Here is a 20732-nt window from a genome sequence, read left to right as displayed (position 1 = left end):
ACGAGTGAGGAAAAGGATACCAATGAGGAGAAGCAGTCCCAAAGTGCCCAGACCTGCCCACTGTTTTACAAAATCAAAAGCAGAAGAAAACCATTTAGCCATCTCAGATACAGAAGCAATATGTACCCCAGTAGAATTAGCTTTGACAATTTTGGCTCTAAGTTGTGAGGTAAGATTATCAAATTGAGATGATCAAGTAGAAGTAAGGTAAAGTGACAAATTACTAGATAACTCAGCTGCAGTGCTGAAATTATCATATACAATAGGGGTAACACAAACAGCTCTTAAAGAGTAAACACATCCCAGTCCCAAAAGTTCTTGTAATATGTCCATTTGTTCTTGTAATAGGTCCACTCTTTGATTCACCAGGAGTAAGCCTGCCCTTAAATGTTGGTTTAAAGTCTCTTGAGTTTGTAAGGCAGTAGCCGTGTTTTCAGCTAAACGGTTGACTGCAGTCGCTGTCTGTATAGTAGTTGTCAATTCACAGCTGCTGCGATGCCAAATTGTCTTTTATTTCTTGATAGTAGCACTGGTAATTCTGCATCTGTAACAGAGACTGGGATAGGTAGGAAGGTAGGGATGCGCATTAAGACCGCACGGGAGAAATTGGTAGCATTCAACATTGAGAAAGGTAGCAACTAGATTGAGAGCAATCAAGAGTTGTGTTATTGGAAATATTGGTTAGTAGAAACATAAAAGGAGGGAACACACAGGCTGGAGTGGATGAGAATGTAATTTCTCTAGTACAGTTAGTAGTAGTCTCAGCTCCAGCATTTTTTCCGCTCCACGCCGAAGAGTTCCATTCGCATTGTCTAAAAGATCCTCCTTTAAGAGCAAAAAAAAAAAAAAGGTTGTAAGTTAGTATATCCTGAAGTCGAGGTGAATAGCAACCAGCTATTAAAAGGATTAACGCACTCCATGCCCAAGTTGGCGTCATGATCAGCAAAATTATCAGTGGTACGCTGGGAAGTAAAATTTGGTGTGAAGAAAAATCCATGTTGAACCGGGGTCGCTCGCTTGGCACTTTGACAACCTGTCCAAATGGGAGGTGTGGAAAATTTTGGATTACATGGAGGAAAAATTCTGGGAGTTTTAAACCCATTAGTGGGAAGAGGTAATTTGTGAGGTACAAATCCTGTGATCAAAGTAGCTTCCCCTTCCCAGTATGTCCTTGATATGGTTATTAAATTATTATTGGCATACTGAAGACCAAGCATAGCATAACACTGGAGCGGAGCATAAGGGGATTCCATACTCTTATAAAAGAGACCCTGTACCTGCTTTTGGAGAACAATACAAGGGCTAGAGTTATTATTACTGATAGCATTATCCTCAGGTATATCAAAGCATAAGGCTCCAGGGAGGGAGAAAGCGGAAGAATTATATGGTTGAGTCTCTGGATCATAAAGTGTAGTGGGTAATCCTGTAGCCGCATTGGTGGTGAACAACAGAGGGAGTAGAGAGGAAGTATTAGTTAACGGCAAAGGATATGGCCAAGCTTTAACTATTGCCCACAGGTTCTGGGTCTGGCTGTCCGCTTGTGTCTTTGCAGTTATGGGAAGGCTCACTATCGTGAGGAGGAGTAGTATCACTTCCATGTTGTATAGGTCTGGTCAGTCTTTCAGGAACCTAGATCGGAGTTTGTTGATCCTGTGGAAAAATACAAAAAGACCCTCGGACCCAACGTAATACTGGATCTGGTCCTTTCCAGCAACCTGTCAATATGTCTTTCCACTTGGTCCATGTTTGAGAAACAGGGGAAGGGTTGCTATGGCGATCAGCCGCAGAGTGTCCATAACTGTCTATAGTCAAAAAATTTAAAATAAAAAGAACCAGATTAATTTTGTCCTTGGGAGATTTAAAGGAGGCTCCTATTCCCCCTTTTTGTTTATTAAGACAATTTTTTAAGGTGAGAATGTGTCCTCTCGACTATACCTTGTCCTTGTGGATTATAGGGAATACCAGTAATCAATTGAATATTAAATGTTTGTAGAAATAGCCGGAAGCTTTTGGAGGTATAAGCAGGACCATTATCTGTTTTTATAACTTTAGGTATGCCCCAGCAAGCAAACGCTTGTAGGCAGTGTTGAATGACATCTTTCACCTTTTTTTCAGAGTGAGCAGAAGCCATGATGACCCCTGAAGCAGTGTCTACTGACACATGTACATACTTTACAGTACCGAATTCAGGAATATGAGTTACATCCATTTGCCAAACATGATTAGGTAACAATCCCCTGGGATTGACTCCAAAAGATTGTACTGGGATCAAAGGAGCACAGTGTTGATAATTTTTACTATTTGTCGAGCCACACATTTAGAGATAGGAAATTTTTTATTCAAGGTAGTGGAATTTACATGGAATTTTTTATGAAAGAGTTTTGTTTGTTTTTCTATGGAAAAAACAAAAACGGATTTGGTAGTCATATCCACCCAATCATTTGCTCTAGCCAAAGGTCCCGGTAAATTAGAATGAGCCCTAATATGTCCTATATAGAATGGATATTTACGCTGCAGAATAAGGTTTTGCAGTGTAGTGAAATAGGAAGCCACGGTGGATAAAGAAGAAATACATGGCACAGTTTTAAGAACACTTAAAGCATTAACAACATATGAACTATCAGATAGGAGATTAAACGGCTGATTATCTGTTACTTTAAAAGCCAACACCACAGCTGCAAGCTCAGTAACTTGTGTCGAGTTGGATTGAACTATTATAGTATGAAGTTGATCATGAACAAGTGCAGCGCCTACTCCATTTTTAAATCCATCAGTAAATATAGTTATATAATTTTTAATAGGTTGGGCACTAGTCACTTTTGGAAAAATTATGGGAGTAACTTTACAAAACTGAATCCAAGGATGTTGGGGATAATGGTTATCAAACTGAACTGAGGTGGAACAATATAATACTGACCAATCATCATCATTATTGCTTAGCCATTTAATTTGCTGAGTGGAATAAGGGGTTATAATGATAGAAGGATGGATTCCAAAAACAGTAATGCAAGATTCTATTCCCTTAAATATTACTTGAGCAACAGCTTTGGGATATGATTGTAATATTTTAGCTGGTAGGAATAGGCATTAAGACTGCTCATGAGAACCTAGAAGCATTCCAACATTGAGAGAGAAGTTTGGAGAATAGCAGCTTGATAAATACCCTGTTTTAAAACTTGTATACTTGGAAAATATGAATACATTTAATATACAAGGAGTGACCATTTCACAATTACCTTGACACTTTAATCTTACTAAATTTAGTTTTTAAAGAAAAATTTAGACTCTGTAACATAGTATTTTACCATGTCATTTTACCATATAGATTAAACTTTGGCTTATATCAGAACATTAGTATTTCACCTTAGGAAAAACCTTAAATAGCTTTAGCTGTTTTACATACATATAACCAACTTAGTTACACACAGACTTGTTGAAACTTGTCCTTTACTTACACATAGACTTTTTTAGCACTTATTTAGACCCTCGTGTATTTTATTATATAACACTTTTTTATCCAGAAAGATTTTTTTCTTCACTAAATATAGTTGTATTTTTAGAACCTTTTATTTTTTCTTTTTTATGTGTTGACCCCCTTTTGTTTACATTCTGAAACAACTCTTATGAAATTTATGAATTTAGATAAATTACACCATTTTAACAAGATAAAATACTTTGTTGTTTATAGTACTCTGAAACACAGTTGAAACCTTTAGAACCCTTTGTATATAGAATTGTACTTGTTAAGACATAACTTTTAGTAACCTTGTTTTTAGTCAAGATATTAGACAAGTGTCCTGAACAGTATTTGCTGTCTCTTTTCTGTTGAAGAAAGGTCCTAGAAACAATTGATATTAGACATTGTTTAACATCAATATTTCATTAGTTTGACCATCTAGAGACTTGTAAGTTATTTTTAAAGACATTTTACTTTTATTAATTTACTCAATTTAAATTGAACCTTTTTAAATCACGTGAATAAAAGTATTTGGATCCATTTTTAAATTTTAATTTTAGGAGCGGTCAGTTTTGATACAGACAAAACATGACATTAGACAGCACAATATCCACATAACACAAAATCAAAGGCGTTGTAACTTTATAGGTGAATCTCCATTGCAATGTAACAGATGTTTAAAAACTTTAGTTGAATAAAAAATAGAACTGATCAAAAAGAAAAAAAAAAATCATTAACCTAGGTATGTAGGATCAAAATTATGAGCTCAAAAATACAGCATTAAAGAAAAACAAAACAAAACAAGAATCCTGGAAAATGAGTTAGTTTTGTGTAGCAGCCCAGAAGTTTAAAACGGACACCTTTTATTTTTTATTATTATTTTTTTTTTATCTTTAGGTTACTCCCCTTTCCCGCTGAGACTGCTGCATTTCACATTCCAATGTAGGCTTCAGCAAGGCCAGGCAGGGGGGAGGGAGGATCACCCAGGACTTTTTAACCCTTTTTCTTCCTGGTTGAGAAATCAGGTTAGGTTTGAATGTAGAAAATCACAAAACATTATTTCTTACTACTTTTGAGGAATGGAGCTGCTGAGATCTCTGCCTAGGGGGATTGGACTCGGGGGAGGACTGCTTCAAGAACACGGGTGTTCCCTCCCTAGGTGGCCATGGAGCTGTGTGGAAGGGATCAGGAGGGGGGCCTTTTTCTGTCTCTTGTGATAGTTTCTCTTGATCAAACAATCCCTCATTTAAAAACCGAGGGGCTTTATCTTCTACAGTTTTTAAAAACTTCCTAGCTGAGGAAACCTTTAAAGGTGTTCCATTAGTCTTTAATAAAGCCTTTAATAGACCTTCCATGTGAACTTTAGACACCTCAGAACCCATGATTAATTTGCTGTGATTACTTTTCGCATAACAGTTTTAGTTCACTGGACCACGTTCTGCTTGTTCCGGGTTGATTGATGGTGGCCTTTCACGCACCACTTTCACTTTAATATCTCTAATGTGGACCGCTTTTTGCTTAGTCCAGGGTGTAGCCGCCTTTCGCGTGCTACTTTCACTTTAATACTTTTAAGGTGGACTGCCTTTCGCTAGTCCACTCTGAGCCGCGTTTCGCTTAGCTCTGTCTCCGGACTGCCTTTCGCTAGTCCACTCTGAGCCGCGTTTCGCTTGGCTCTGTCTCCGGACTGCCTTTCGCTAGTCCTTACTTTCACTTTAATCGGACCGCATTCCGCGTGTCCCCGGACCACCTTCCGTGTGTCCTGACTTTAATTGGACCACATTCCGCGTGTCCCCGGACCACCTTCCGTGTGTCCTGACTTTAACTGGACCGCATTCCACGTGTCCCCGGACCACCTTCCGTGTGTCCTGACTTTAATTGGACCGCATTCCGCGTGTCCTGATAGTCGCTTTACCGCGAACGTCAAGGCTGCCTTTATCACTCCTTTTTTATTATTTATAACATTAATCTCTAAAACTTACCTAGGTAGTTGCTGCTGGTTTGTTGTTTCCCGGGTCGGGTTTCGGCACCACTTATCGCGTTCCCTGCCCGCAGAGAAACACGACACCTAGTTGAAGTTTCAATGCTTTATTGCATGCTGTCCTTCTGCTTCTATTGTTTCTTTTTCTTATCCTGTTTTTCCTCCTCAGCAGGGAAGTTACAGACCTTATATAGGTAAAACCACCAATCAAAGGAGAGCACACGAGGGAAAAGCGTGGACAGATACAGAGAGCCAAGCAGGGCATACCGAGATCATGCGTTGTGCATGAGACCAGAGAACCAGTCATAAAGACTTCCTTAAAATGATGTCAGATGTTTGTGCAAAAGTTAACTGCTCTGGGTCACTGCCAGGTGCCATCTTAGCCACACCTAGGGCCAGGGGTCCCGGGTACCCCGACAATAATGTATATCCATAAAAACTTTTAGTAAGTACCTATTAATTCTATGTTTAATCAACATTAAAACCCATTCCCTGCATATAAGCAAGCACATCAATCTTACATAGTACACATAAAACATCATATTAATTATCCCACATAGCTAATTCTTTGAGGATATGGATATTCTTCACTGTCACAAATTCTAGTATTGCATAGCACATCCAATTTACTGGTGGCACATACCCCATTTCAGTCAGTCCTTTCACAGTCCAAATGGATAGCGCCTTCCAACAGAGGTCTCTCAGTCTACCATCCTCCATGAAACCATCAACCAACCCAATGTATGTCCCTCTTCTTGTTCTTATCCCATGAAACTTGGGGGTAGCTTATCTGAATCTTTATCTGGCATCTGGTTCCTACCTCAGGGGCATAACTTGTAACTCAATCTCAAGTTCCCCTTAAATAAGGCATCACAATGGATTAGTGTCATATTTGAAGGTGATCCAACATAACTAACTCTCATGTCTTTAGTGGTTTATTTTGTAGGTATGCTTCCACTCACCATTGACTGTCAGAGGCCCCAATGCAATCAATTCAATTGTAGCTGGACTTATTATAAGGTCAGTATTCTCATCTAGCATATTAACCATAGAGTATTAATATATTTATGCTTGATGGACAAAAAAATACAGAATTTCACAAGAACCCTTCATATTACCTACACAATGTTTGGCCCCTTGTCCTTAACCCTGAATAATGTTGCTCTTATGTGATCTAAAATTAATATTAACTTTTATCCCATATGTCCATACTAATAAATTAAAATTTAATCATCTTCTATACTGAAGTCCCACTAATGAACACAAGGAACTAGAAATCTTCCTACACCCTTACTAATTAACATAATACTTACGTATTTTATCTTACCCACCCTATATAAGATGTGTCTTATTTCAAGTCAATATACAGTTGTATAAATTTATAATCAGTTTATGTAGCTTAAACACTGACAATACTTAGATGAGTATACTCCATAAACACAAAGGTTTGGTCCTGATCTTTTTATTAACTCATAGTAAACTTACACATGCAAACATCTCTGCCCCAGTGAGAATGCCCTCTAAGATATGATCAAAAGGTGCAGGTATTGAGTTCACTAATAATAGGTAACTCACAAGACTTTGCTCAACCACACCCAGTGATTGCTCACACACAGAGCAATGATTAAAATTAACATATAAAGGAAAGTTATACTAAATTATACTATTACAGGAGTGGTAAATGTTGTGCCCACCACCATGGTCATTTAATTAACCTAGTAATTACAATGTGATGTAAAGTGTGATTAAGATAATCATTAAATAAGACTGAGCTCTAAGCTGTAGAAAACCTAAGTCATAATAAAAATAACATAATAAAGTCATTTTAGAACACCTGAATTCACTATAGCTAAGACCCAAATTGGGATTAGATACCCCACTATGCTTAGCCCTAAACATAAATATTCAATTAACAAGAATATTTGCCAAAGTACTACTAGCAACTGCTGAAAACTCAAAGGACTTGTTGGTGCCTTATATTTCTCTAGAGGATCCTGTTCTATAATTGATCCTGATAAACTTTACCACCTTTTGCAATATCAATCTATATACCACCATCTTTAGCAAATCCTAAGAAGGCCTTACAACAAGCAAAAGAATTATACATAAAAATGTTAGATCAAGGTTGTAGCCTATAAGGTGAAAAGAAAGGGGCTACATTTTCTGTTTTCTAGAACATCATTCACAATAGCATTTATGAAATCTTAATGCCTAAGGCAAATTTAGTAGTAAGCTAAGAACAGAGAGCTTAGTTGAGTTGGGTGTCTCTCCATCAATATGGTTTTATATTTTGATAAAATTTGCTTATTCACATTTTTTTCTTATGGTTTTTTGAGTAGTATTCTCTTTTCTCTCTCTCTCTCTCTTTTTTTTTTTTTTGGAGTTGGGTGTTGATGCCAGAGCTTGACCAATGTGAGGCAAGTGTTTCACACTGAGCTATATCCCAGTGCATTTGCTCATGTGTCAATTAAGGTTGGGTTATTTTCATTTTGAACCTGCTACGCATAAATCTATATGTATTTTAAAAAAAGAAAAAGAACTGACCAATAGCAGTTAGTATGGTCCAAGTCCTAATTAGCATCAATTTGAACCAAAAGCAGTGAACCAAGAGCTATATAAACCCCTAGCAGAGCGACCTAATGAGGAAAATGTGCCATGGAATCTGGTGTTACAGTGCTAGGGTTCTCTTCTGCAGAGTAAATTCTTCAACTTTGTGAGACAAGAATTCAGAAAGAGGGAGAAATGGATGTGCAGCACTTGATGAGATGGACAGAAAATAGCAGGTGGAGATGCAGGCTTCTGTAGCCAAGAGAAGTGTTGCAACTTGAGTAGACCCTCATCTGCATGCAGAAGCAGTGAACTGAGTTTTATCACAGAATTCCGGTTTCAAATGTACCATTAAATGTTAAGATAATTAGTAACTATTTTTAAATTTTTTGATTTTAATTCCTGTTAGTGAAAATTCTGAGATGTTTTTGATGAGTGAGTGGTTTTATGCCATAAGGATTAAAAGGGGTGTGTCTGTGTGATGCTTTCCCTCATGAATGTAAGTTAGAAGAATAAGGTGAATCTATTCTTTATAGGATGGAAGGAAAGAACAAATGAGATTAGATGAAAAAATTAGAGAATATGCTTAAGTCAGTGTTTATTGTTATTTTGACCATTTTTATTTCCATATGTGCTATCTTCTGTCAAAAAGTATGCCCATTTACTCTCAAGCCATCCCATTTGTGTTATTCTTTTAATTGACTTGAAAAAGCATTCAAAGAATGAAACATGATGAAACATGGCAAGAGTAAAAATTGACCCTTTTTGTTTCGACTGAACTGTTCACTATGAAAGCAGTGTTTTCTTTTTTTTTTTAATTTATTTTTATTGTAAACAAATGGGATACTTATTGTTTCTGTTTGTACATGGAGTAACAGCATACCATTTGCATAATCATACATTTACATAGGGTAATGATGTTTGAATCATTCTGTTTTTTCTCCCCCCCACCCCTCCCACCACTCTTTCCCCACTATACAGTCCCTCCTTTCTCCAATCTTGCACCCCTCCCACCCTCCATTATGTGTCATCATCCGCTTAGCAGTGAGATCATTCATTCTTTGGATTTTTGAAATTGTCTTATCTCACTTAGCATGATGTTCTCCAATTTATCCATTTACCTGCAAATGCCATAATTTTATTATTCTTTATAGCTGAGTAATATTTCTTTGTATATATATATGCCACAGTTTCTTTATCCATTCATCAATTGAAGGACTTCTAGGTTGGTTCCACAGTCTTGCTATTGTGAATTGAGCTGCTATGAACATTGATGTGGCTGTATCTCTGATTTTAAGTCCTTTGGCCGAGGAGTGGGATAGCTGGGTCAAATGGTGGGTCCATTCCAAGTTTTCTAAGGAATCTCCACACTTGAAAGCAATGTTTTCTCTGGTGCTTTTGGAGGCTAGACATGCTAAGAGTTTCATAAGTGGAATGTCTGAACCCGGACCCAGGCTCCTGTGCAACAAGAAACAGCCTGAGTGGCAGGACAAGAGGTGTATTTGGTGGTCACTGTCTTTATTTACAGAGAGCTCAATAGCTGATTGAGAAATCTAGACTGTAATAAAAGTCACAAATACATACACAGATAAAGACATACACAGTTTTGATCAGTTTAAAGGCTCTCTGAAGACTGCCTTTAGGTACTTTAAATACAGTATTGATAAAGTTGTGGTGTTAAACTGTATTAAATACAATTAAAGTATCAGATTTTTTTAATAATTAGAAGTTTCAGTCCTTTGAAAACTATTCAAGTTTTTAAAAATCTTATTATATATATATAAGTTGTTAATGGATACAATACCTTTATTTTTATTATATGCTCAGTATCAAACACAGGGCCTCACAGTTGCTGGGTGAGTGCTCTACCATTGAGCCACAACCCCAGCCCCTCAAAAAAAAAAAAAAAAAAAAAAAAAAAAAAAACAATGCATATGATTCCTCTTTCTCATTTCACTTACCCTCTCATTATAGAATGTTAACCCAAGGTAGTATGTTTTTGTGACTAGAAGACTTTTCCTTCTCACCATACTCCTTTGCAACAAAATGTTTATATACATTTATATGTTTTCTATTAGTTTGTAATTTGAAGAAGTTTTTCTTTTAGTATTATTAATGATAATAATATTGTTTCATTGAATATGAATGTACAGTTGATCAAATCCACCTAAATATTAACACTTGATAAATACTGAGTTTAAAGGTAAAATTTTGTTGGGCATACTTTTTTTAACATTTTACACTTTTAATTAAGCACATAATACTGTACTACTTAATATATTTTTCCATGAACTTTTTGTGAAATTCGGATGGCAGAGTATCATTTACCAACCTTTTGTCTTTCTTTTGATTATCTTCACCTTTTGTGCAGTTCTTGAACACAATATCATCAGCCCACCTTCTTTTAACTTTGAAGTTGGCCCGAGACTGGGATGGGCCAGTGAGATTAGGAAGAGGGTTTCTACTCAGAATGTCCTCCGAATGAATTTTCTGTTTAGGTTTTTGTTCTTGTTCCTTCCTGGCATTCTCTTCTGTCCCTTTCCTTTTTAATTTTTTCCAGTTCTGCAAGAACTGCAGTGTCATCATCATCACTCTCCTCTTCAAAATCTTCCTCTTCCTCATCTGTTAAAGGATCATCTGCATCAAGGTTGGCCAGAGGAATCTGATCTATGGAGGCTTCTTTGACACTGAACAGGATGTTGTATGTTCTAAGGTTGGACAATCCCTATTTTTTTTCCCTTGCAGCAGCTCTCTTTTCTTCCAACTCCCTCCTGAAGTCAGGCTAGGGACCTCTTTAGGGGCATCCTGAGTAGTCTATATTTTATCTTCATATGAGAGGGAAGATCTCTGCTTGATTATTGTTTTGAGAGTTGGCTCAAATCACCTTCTCCTTTTCCTCTTCCACCTCTTGCAGGTTCAAAAGTCAGCCTGGCTACTGTGTCATCTTTTATGCTCTCTCTTGATTTACATAAAGGTTAAAGGCTTTGTCCAGAGAGGGAGAAACAGGGTTTTCTGCTGCAGGATACCTCTGAGTCCTGCACATCTTGTGATTTGGTATTCTGGGAGTGTGCACTTGGACTGTCATAAGGAACTCTCTGTATTTGCTCTGGTATGGGATTTGTCGGTGGGAGGACCTGAGCCCATTTAAGCTATAGGCAAAGCTCCTTTCTTGCTGTTCTCTCCATGGCACTTGGAGAGCTCCACAGGCACCCACCCTGCCCACAGCTCTGGAGCTCCTCCACTTGCCACCTACTCTGACCCTGGCTTTCCTTTCCTGTCCCACCTGCATAAGAAAGAAAAGGTGCTGTCCTCCTGTAGCTCACTTCAGCTCAGGTCCAATGCACAACCTCCAGAGATCACACAGAAACCCTTGCCACTCTTGGCCCCCAGAATCCTCTGCTCCTGGCATACATTTATTTTTTAATCCAGTGAAAAATGAAGCAGCAGACTGGCGGAAATGGAGTAAACTCATAGTTTTTACAGAACTTCACACTTCAGAAAATTTAGGAATAGGCACTCTAAGTATACAGATGTATTTCCTTTTCCTCATGTTATAAAGATGGCAGCTTAATTATATATATATGTGTACACTTGTATTTAAGTATAGTGCAACCTGCATGTTTTGATTTCTGCTGCTCCTGTGATACTTTTGGACCAAGTTCTGTTGTTTTCTTAGGTGGAGTGGGAACAACATAAGATGGGACCAGCTGTCCGACTGTGCCACATCACAACAGGAAAATATTTAAGTCTCATGGAAGACAAAAGCCTTCTACTCATGGACAAGAAAAGGCAGATGTGAAATCAACTGTTTACCTTTCATTCTTCTAAGGTAAGAAGAAAAATAAAATTTTGGACTCCTTGTAAATCTCATTTTCTTTGATGTTAGAAACACACAAAAGAAGGCTGACAGGTTTTACATGTGTTTCTAAATTCCCAGTTTCTCTTCCATTCATTCTTCTCCATTACATCATTTTCCTGAAGTGCTGAAACCCACCCAGAAATTTCTCTGGGTATATAGTTCTTTGGTTACTTGCACACCACACACCCATCAGTCTCCTTCCTGGTTTCCCAGGCATCTGCAATGACTGTTATCACAAACCATTGCATAACATGAAGATGAAGCATAGTAGAATTTTTCTCTCACATACATTAATTTTCTAATTTTCTATGCAGATCTTTCTTCTGAGTTCCTTTGAATCATTTTATGGTAATTGCGTGTTTATTTCTGTAATGAAAGTGGTGAAATTTGGCATAATGATAGGAATGGTATTGAACTGCTGGCTAGTTTAAAACTTGATGCTCCTGTTATAAGTCAGGATTTGCCTTTGTATTTATGAGATTAGTTTGTGCCCATCTGGGCACAGGCACCTTCAGAATGCTATCCACCTCCTCCACCTGCCTTTTTAACTTACTTCTGTTGAACTACTAGAAAACTAAGGATTCCATCCTCCTTCTTCATGTTTTGAATTATGCCTGAATTCAAGTTGCATCTATGATCGTAGAGTTACAGGATGAGGAAAAGATAAAAGTCCTGTGTATGACATATTATGTCAAGGTTTGGTTTAGTAGGATTCTATTTCCTAAAATGTTTCTTGTAAAATTTTGAATTAGATTTTATATTTATACTTCCCCTCTTTGTAGAGATCTGCATGTTAGGTAACATTTTCTAAGTATTTTGTAAGAATAAATATAATTTTTTCCAAGTTTAACTAATTCCATTTTATTGATCCATTTTATTGATCTTATAATTGTATTTTTTCATGGCATAGGATTGATAGCATAAATCTAAATATTTATTGAAGTTTGGAGGTTTTCCATGGAACTTTTTTTTTTTTTTGTACACTAATCTGTGTGGTGCAAAGGTCTCCTATGAGTGCAGACAAGAGAAAACATTAATTTTGCTGATTAGGGAAAGTTGTTTCACTAAACTGTGCATAATATATTTCATATTAATGTTAGACTTACAAGAAATCATGTCAATAATTGTAACAAATAAGGACTTGGTCATTTATGATTGCTTATGTTCAACATACATATTAGTCTTAATAGTATTTCATTTGTTCTAATTTTGAAAACAGTGCAAGTTTATGTTAAAAAATACAGAAAAATTTATTGTACTAAGAAATCTATAATGATGGAAATATTGGTGTTTTGACTTTGAATTCATGCCCATTTATAAAACATGTAGCTTTATATCCTACTTTCTTCACTTGACATTGTGTAGTTGGTATTTTTCTGTTTCATATTTTTGATGGTCCCATACCATTTAAATGTGTAGGTATGCTCTACAATTTATTATCCTTTATTGTACTTTTAGATTGTTTCTACAGTTTATATAGTCATTTATAGATTTATATGTGTTGGCACATATATGTTAACTCTCATAAGTAACAGTAAAAGATAGGTGAGTCATTGGGAGAAGAAATGTAACTGAAAAGATGGCAGCCCGCTTGCCCTTTGCTTGTGCTTTTCTATTACTTCCCACGCTCTGGAGCCCTCAGGATGCCAGAAGTAACCTCTCACTCTGAGTTCACTGGAGGTCTCTAGAAAAGATAACCCATGTAGGTCTTTATTTTCCAGGGTGAAGCTGGTGGAGTACAGTGGGTAGCCGCAAAAGGGATATGCATCTGTGTTTTCCCTACAGGCCTATTCAGGGGATCTCCAATATGGTGCTTCATTGGATTGGAGGTAGACAGGAGTGTGGGGCCAAGTTTATTGTGGTCTTTGTATTAGGAAAGCACAGTTGATATTGCTAAGAAATCCTTACCCTAGGAGCCTTGTTCCTCATACTAAGAGTGATGAGATTTTGCTACTTTATTCAGATAGCACCCCAATCTAGAAAGAAAATATCTAACCCACAGAGAGTGAATACACAGTTATCTCTGCTCCCACACACCCAGCCAGAGTGGGACTAGACAACCAGTCTATAGTTCCCAGCTTGGACTTCTGGGCGGCTGGTACACTCATTCATCCCAGGATGAAAGGGCTGTCATTGGAGCCCAGAGGTGTGTGCTCATCCTCTCAGGGTGTCAGACAACTGAAGTGCCACCCCACCTCTCCACGGACTCTCAGCTGCTGCATGAAAATACTGTCCAGCTGTGGCCTCCCAAAATTTTACTTTTGCTGTAAAAAGCTGAATACTGAGTTTATCTTTTTTCCTTCATTTTTTTCTAGTATAATCTGAATCCTCCCTGATGAAAGTGGATACCGTTGGAAAAACAGGAGCTAGGTTCTGTAAATACAAACACAAATACAAAAGAGAAGGGTATATTAACACACTTCAAAATATTCTTGCTATAGATAGCCTTTGAGAGAGTAGGCCTTTTTAAAAAAATGATAAATGGGTTTTATCTGACATAAATAAAGTAAAACATGTAGGAAGAAATGTGTGCATAGATTAATTTTATCATTCTTTGTCATAACCCAAAACTAGAAAAGACTAAAATGTTTAACAAAATTATGTTTTAACATTAACTGAAATTATCTGTCAAAATATATTGATATGGAAAAGCATCTATGAAAATATTGTGGAATGAAAGAAAGTTGTAATGCAATATATGGGCACTTCAAATCTTATTTTAATAGAAAAGAAATCCTTCCACATGTTGGCACATGCTTATACAACAGCTGTTGGAGAGATGTGCTGTCTTTTAACTTCAAGTACTTGAGATGGATCAAAAGGGATAGTGCATAGGAATTTGAGAGTAGGGAGACTTTTTTTTGGTTGTTTAACTTTAAAAATGTCCCATATTATTTTCCCCATTATGATGGATATGCTTCTTTTATAATATCAAAACAAATTAGAGAAACACTACCATTGCTCTGACATTCTGGGGCACAAGTTTTATGCACTTTTTTATTTCTCTACAATGGATTCCTATAAATGAAAATATTAACTGAAGAACTATGGATATTTGGTACCTCTTAATCTATTTTGCCCAAAGCAGTCACATTTGAAACATTCTTCTCTGACTCTCTTGCCTAATATCCTGTCAGTTTTAGAGTTTGCATTCTAATTCTCTTTACTGTCTAGTTTCTTCTGTAGTTTCCACTCAGACACTCTGATTCTGGAAGCTGATATGGCATCATAACAGCTCATCCTAGGGCACTTTGATTTGCTATGAATCCATCCTTTTCCTCTGGAATACCCAGTTGTCATCATGTTTTACTTATTTTTTCCTGCTGTAGAATTGCACAGCATTATATTATTATTTTTTCATCTTCAGTTTTGCTATTTTATTTATCTTCTCAAAAAATCAAATTTTGTATATTCATCCTTTGTACTACTTTATTTCTAGATTATTAATCCCTCTTATCTTTAATTCTCTCATTTAAATGAAAGATAAAGGAATGTGCTTTTAGAAGTTGTGCATGCAGTTTGTAATTAACAGGTACAGGTCTGGATTTCTCTGCAACTTGTTTTGTGCTAAACTTACTTAATTCCCTTTTACAGAGGAAAATGAAGCCTAGATGCTTGATGAGTTTCAAACTACATTAAAAAAATAGTGGCCCTTGTAATAACTGATTTTTCCACCTAATGATTGAAACAGTTGCATATTCACACACTAAATCAAACATGGTGGCCAATGTGTTTTCTGATAACATTATATCAGTACACCATGTGACCTGTACAGGATGGCTACCTCTCTTGAAATTTGCAAATTTGATGAGAGGAAAATTTTCTTGAAATATGCAGGTTTTATATATACAGATAAATCAATATAAATAAGATGTTAAAAGCAAGGTAAACATTTTTACAAATTTGAACACATATCTGGTTTTTTAAAATTTGCCTTTGTAAATTTTGGGAATGGATATGATTTATGTTTGTTGATAATATTTTTCCATTTTTGTTTATTTATTTTATTAATGTTTCTAACAGGTTTCTAATGATATTTTTATGTTACTATCATCATCTATAAATTGCAATTACTTTCCACAATATATTAGTTTGGAAAAGAATTATAAAGTATTTTCTCAGAATAGTAACTAAATTAATAAACAATTTTGACTTTCCAATGTAAGAAAGATCTTCCCTACCCAATATTTTTGTCTACTTAATCATTATCTGCTTCTTTCATAAACCATTTCACTTGGTGTATATGTGTGTGTTGGGAGGGCTTTTATGTGATTGAAGAATGTGCATAACATGCAGCCTGATACTATCCCTAGTGTTTTTCTCCCATTTCTATGCCTCGTTTAAACCTTAAACTTCATTTTATGGAGTAAGATGTAGAGACTTAGAGCTGAGTAGGTGTCATTTTTATATTATATTGTGTGCATTACTTACATTAATTGTATTCTATATGGTGGTACTTATAATAAATAGAAAAATCTATAGAAATGATGAAACTCAGCAGTACATGGATTCCGTTGACAAAATTAATGAGATTTCACTCAAAAATTGTAGATTATTGTAGTTTCATTATTTTTATGGACTGAGTAAGGGGAAATTCGGTATTCTAAAGTAAGTTTTCCTCCTGTAAATCATGATACATTTTAAACATTTTTGAGCATTATCAAGTTCAAAGTTAATTCTTATTTTTTTATTTTTAATTTTTTAAAAACTTTTTCATATATGTATATAGGGTAAGGACTGTCTCAATTTACTGTCCTTCCCATCCCTCTCTGCTCCACCCCTCTCATCCCTCAGCTCTGTACAATCCAAAGTTCCTTCATTATTCCCTATACACTCCTCCCCAACTATGGATCAGCAGCTGCTTATCAGAGAAAATATTAAACCTTTGGTTATTTGGGATTGGCTTGTTTCACTTAGCATGATCTCCAATTCCATTCATTTACCTGCAAATGGCATGATTTCATTCTTCTTTAATGCTGAGTAATATTCCACTGTGTATATGTACCACATTTTCTTTATCCATTCATTTGTTGAACAGCATCTCCATTTTTTCCATAGTTTTGCTATTGTGAATTGAGCTGCTATGAACATTGATGTGGCTGCATCACTGTAGTATGCTGATTTTAAGTGTTTTGGGTATAGACTGAGGAGTGGAATTGCTGGGTCAAATGATGGGTACATTCCAAATTTTCTAAGGAATCTCCATACTGCTTTCCAGAGTGGCTGCACTAATTTGCAGCCCCACCAGCAATGTATGAATGTACCTTTCCCCCCACATCCTCACCAACACCTATTGTTGCTTGTATTCTTGATAATTGCCATTCTAATTGGGGTGAGATGGAATCTTAGGGTGGTTTTGATTTGCATTTCTCTTATTACTAGAGATGTTGAACATTTTTCCATATGTTTGTTGATTGCTTGTAGATCTTATTCTGTGAAGTGTCTATTCATTTCCTTAGCCCATTTGTCGATTGGATTACTTGTATTCTTGGTGTAGAGTTTTCAGTTCTTTATAGATTCTGGAGATTAGTGCTCTATCTGAAGTATGATTGGCAAACATTTTCTCCCACTCTGTAGGCTCTTTCTTCGCATTGCTGATAGTTTCCTTTGCTGAGAGAAAACTTTTTAGTTTGAAACTATCCCAGTTATTAATTCTTGCTTTTATTTCTTGTGCTATGGGAGTCCTGTTGAGGAAGTCTAGTCCTAAGCCGACATGTTGAAGCTCCGGACCTACTTTTTCTTCTGCAAGATGCAAGGTCTCTGGTCTGATTCCGAGATCCTTAATCCATTTTGAGTTTAGTTTCGTGCATGGTGAGAGATATGGGCTTAGTTTCATTCTGTTGCATATGGATTTCCAATTCTCCCATCACCATTTGTTGAAGAGGCTATCTTTTCTCCATTGCATATTTTTGGCCCCTGTGTCTAGTATGAGAAAATTGTATTTATTTGGGTTTGTGTCCATGTCCTCTATTCTGTACCATTGATCTACCTGTCTATTTTGGTACCAATACCATGCTGTTTTTGTTACTATTGCTTTGTAGTAGAGTTGAAGATCTTGTATTGCGATACCCCCTGCTTCACTCTTTCTACTGAGGATTGCATTAGCTATTCTGGGTTTTTTATTCTTCCAGATGAATTTCATAATTTCTTGTTCTATTTCTGTAAGGTACATCATTGAGATTTTAATTGGAATTGCATTGAATCTGTATAGCACTTTTGGTAGTATGGCCATTTTGACAATATTAATTCTTCCTATCCAAGAACATGGGAGATCTTTCCTTCGTCTAAGGTTTTCTTTAATTTCTTTCTTTAGTGTTCTGCAGTTCTCATTGTAGATGTCTTTCACCTCTTTTGTGAGATTGATTCCCAAATATTTTATTTTTTTCGATGCTATTGTGAATGGGGTAGTTTTCCTAATTATTCTTTCCAAAGATTCATCACTTACGTATAAAAATGCATTAGATTTCTGTGCATTGATCTTATATCCCACTACTTTACTGAATTCACTTATGAGATTTAAAGTTTTCTGGTGGAATTTCCTGGTTCCTCTAAGTATACCATCATATCATCAGCAAATAGGGATAGTTTGAGTTCTTCTTTTCCTATTCGTATCCCTTTAATTACTTTGGTCTGTCTAATTGCTCTGGCTAGAGTTTCAAGGACTGATATTGAATAGAAGTGGGGAAAGAGGGCATCCCTGCCTTGTTGCAGTTTTTAGAGGGAATGTTTTCAGTTTTTCACAATTTAGAATGATATTAGCCATGGGTTTAGCGTAGATGGCCTTTACAATGTTAAGGAATGTACCCACTATCCCCATTTCTTCTAGTGTTTTGAGCATGAAGGGGTGCTGTATTTTATCAAATGCTTTTACTGCATCTATCGAAATAATCATGTGATTCTTGACTTTAAGTCTATTGATATGGTGAATTACATTTATTGATTTCCTGATGTTGAACCAACCTCATATCCCTGGAATGAAACCCACTTGTTTTTGTATGCGATTTGCTAGAATTTTGTTTAGAATTTTGTGTCGATGTTCATTAAGGATATTAGTCTGAAATTTTCTTTGCTTGATGTGTCTCTGTCTGGTTTAGGTGTCAGGGTAATATTGGCTTCATAGAATGAGTTTGGGAGGGTTGCCTCCTCTTCTATTTTATGGAATACTTTAGAAGTATTGGAATGAGCTCTTCTTTAAAAGTTTTGTAGAACTCGGCTGAGAACCCATCTGGTCCTGGACTTTTCTTTGCTTGTAGGCTTTTGATGACTTCTTCTATTTCATTACTTGAAATTGGTCTATTTAAATTGTGTATGTCCTCCTCGTTTAGTTTAGGCAATTCATATGTCTCTAGAAACCTGCTGATGTCTTCGAAATTTTCTATTTTGTTGGAGTATAGGTTTTCAAAATAGCTTCTAATTATGTTTTCTATTTCAGTCGTGTCTGTTGTGATATTTCCTTGTTCATTCCGAATTTTAGTGATTTGGGTTTTCTCTCGTCTTCTCTTTGTTAGTGTGGCTAAAGATTTATCAATTTTGTTTATTTTATCGAAGAACCAACTATGAATTTTGTCAATTTTTTGTATTGTTTCTTTCGTTTCAACTTCGTTGATTTCAGCTCTCAGTTTAACTATTTCCTGTCTTCTACTACTTTTGGTGTTGGTCTGTTCTTCTTTTTCTAGGGCTTTGAGCTGTAATGTTAGGTCATTTATTTTTTGAGTTTTACTTCTTTTATTAAATGCGCTCCATGCAATAAATCTTCCTCTAAGTACTGCTTTCATAGTGTCCCAGAGATTTTGATATGATGTTTCTTTGTTCTCATTTACCTCTAAGAATTTTTTAATTTCCTTCCTAGTATCTTCTGTTATCCATTCATCATATAGTAGCATATTGTTTAATCTCCAGGTGTTGGAGTAGTTTCTGTTTTTTACTCTTTCATTTATTTCTAACTTCAATCCATTATGATCTGATAGAATACATGGTAGTGTCTCTATCTTCTTGTATTTGCTGACATTAGCTTTGTGGCATAATATATGGTCTATTTTAGAGAAGGATCCATGTGCTGCTGAGAAGAAAGTGTATTTGCACTTGGTTGGATGGTATATTCTATAAATATTTGTTAAGTCTAAATTATTGATTGTTTTATTGAGATCTATGGTTTCTTTGTTCAATTTTTGTTTGGAAGACCTGTCCAGTGGTGAGAGAGGCATGTTAAAGTCACCTAGTATTATTGTGTTATGGTCTATTTGGTTTCTAAAATTGAGAAGGATTTGTTTAACTTATATGGATGAGCCACTGTTTGGGGCATAGATGTTTATGATTGTTATATCTTGCTGATTTATGCTTCCCTTAAGCAGTAAGAAATGTCCTTCTTTATCCCTTCTGACTAACGTTGGCTTGAAGTCGACATTATCTGAAATGAGGATGGATACTCCAGCTTTTTTGCTGAGTCCATGTGCATGGTTTGTTTTTCCCCATCCTTTCACCTTTAGTCTATGGGTATCTCTTTCTATGAGGTGAGTCTCTTGCAGGCAACATATTGTTGGATCTTTCTTTTTAATCCAATCTGCGAGTCTATTTCTTTTGATTGATGATTTCAGGCCATTAACATTCAGGGTTATTATTGAGATATGATATGTATTCCCGGTCATTTGGTTCATATTTAAAATTTTTGACACATCTTGGTTCCTCCTTTATTTGACAGTTCCTTTAGGATAATTCCTTCCTTTGCTGATTTGCTTCTTTGTTTTTTATCTCTTCCTCATGAAATATTTTGCTGAGAATGTTCTGTAATGCTGGCTTTCTTTTTGTAAATTCTTTTAGCTTTTGTTTATCATGGAATGATTTCATTTCATCATCAATTTTGAAGGTACATTTTGCTGGGTATAAGATTCTTG

At 36.1% G+C, this 20732-nt stretch overlaps 1 pseudogene; it reads right to left on the bottom strand.

Annotated features, from left to right (window-relative positions):
• Window positions 1-10250: 10250 nt before the first annotated feature.
• On the bottom strand, window positions 10251-10940 carry LOC124975890 (spliceosome-associated protein CWC15 homolog; annotated as a pseudogene).
• Between the last annotated feature and the right edge of the window lie 9792 nt (window positions 10941-20732).

The sequence above is a fragment of the Sciurus carolinensis genome, unplaced genomic scaffold (genome assembly GCF_902686445.1).
Source record: "Sciurus carolinensis unplaced genomic scaffold, mSciCar1.2, whole genome shotgun sequence".
Taxonomy (NCBI): domain Eukaryota; kingdom Metazoa; phylum Chordata; class Mammalia; order Rodentia; family Sciuridae; genus Sciurus; species Sciurus carolinensis.
The sequence above is the reverse complement of the archived record's forward strand: the minus strand, read 5'-3'. Positions and strand labels throughout refer to the sequence as shown.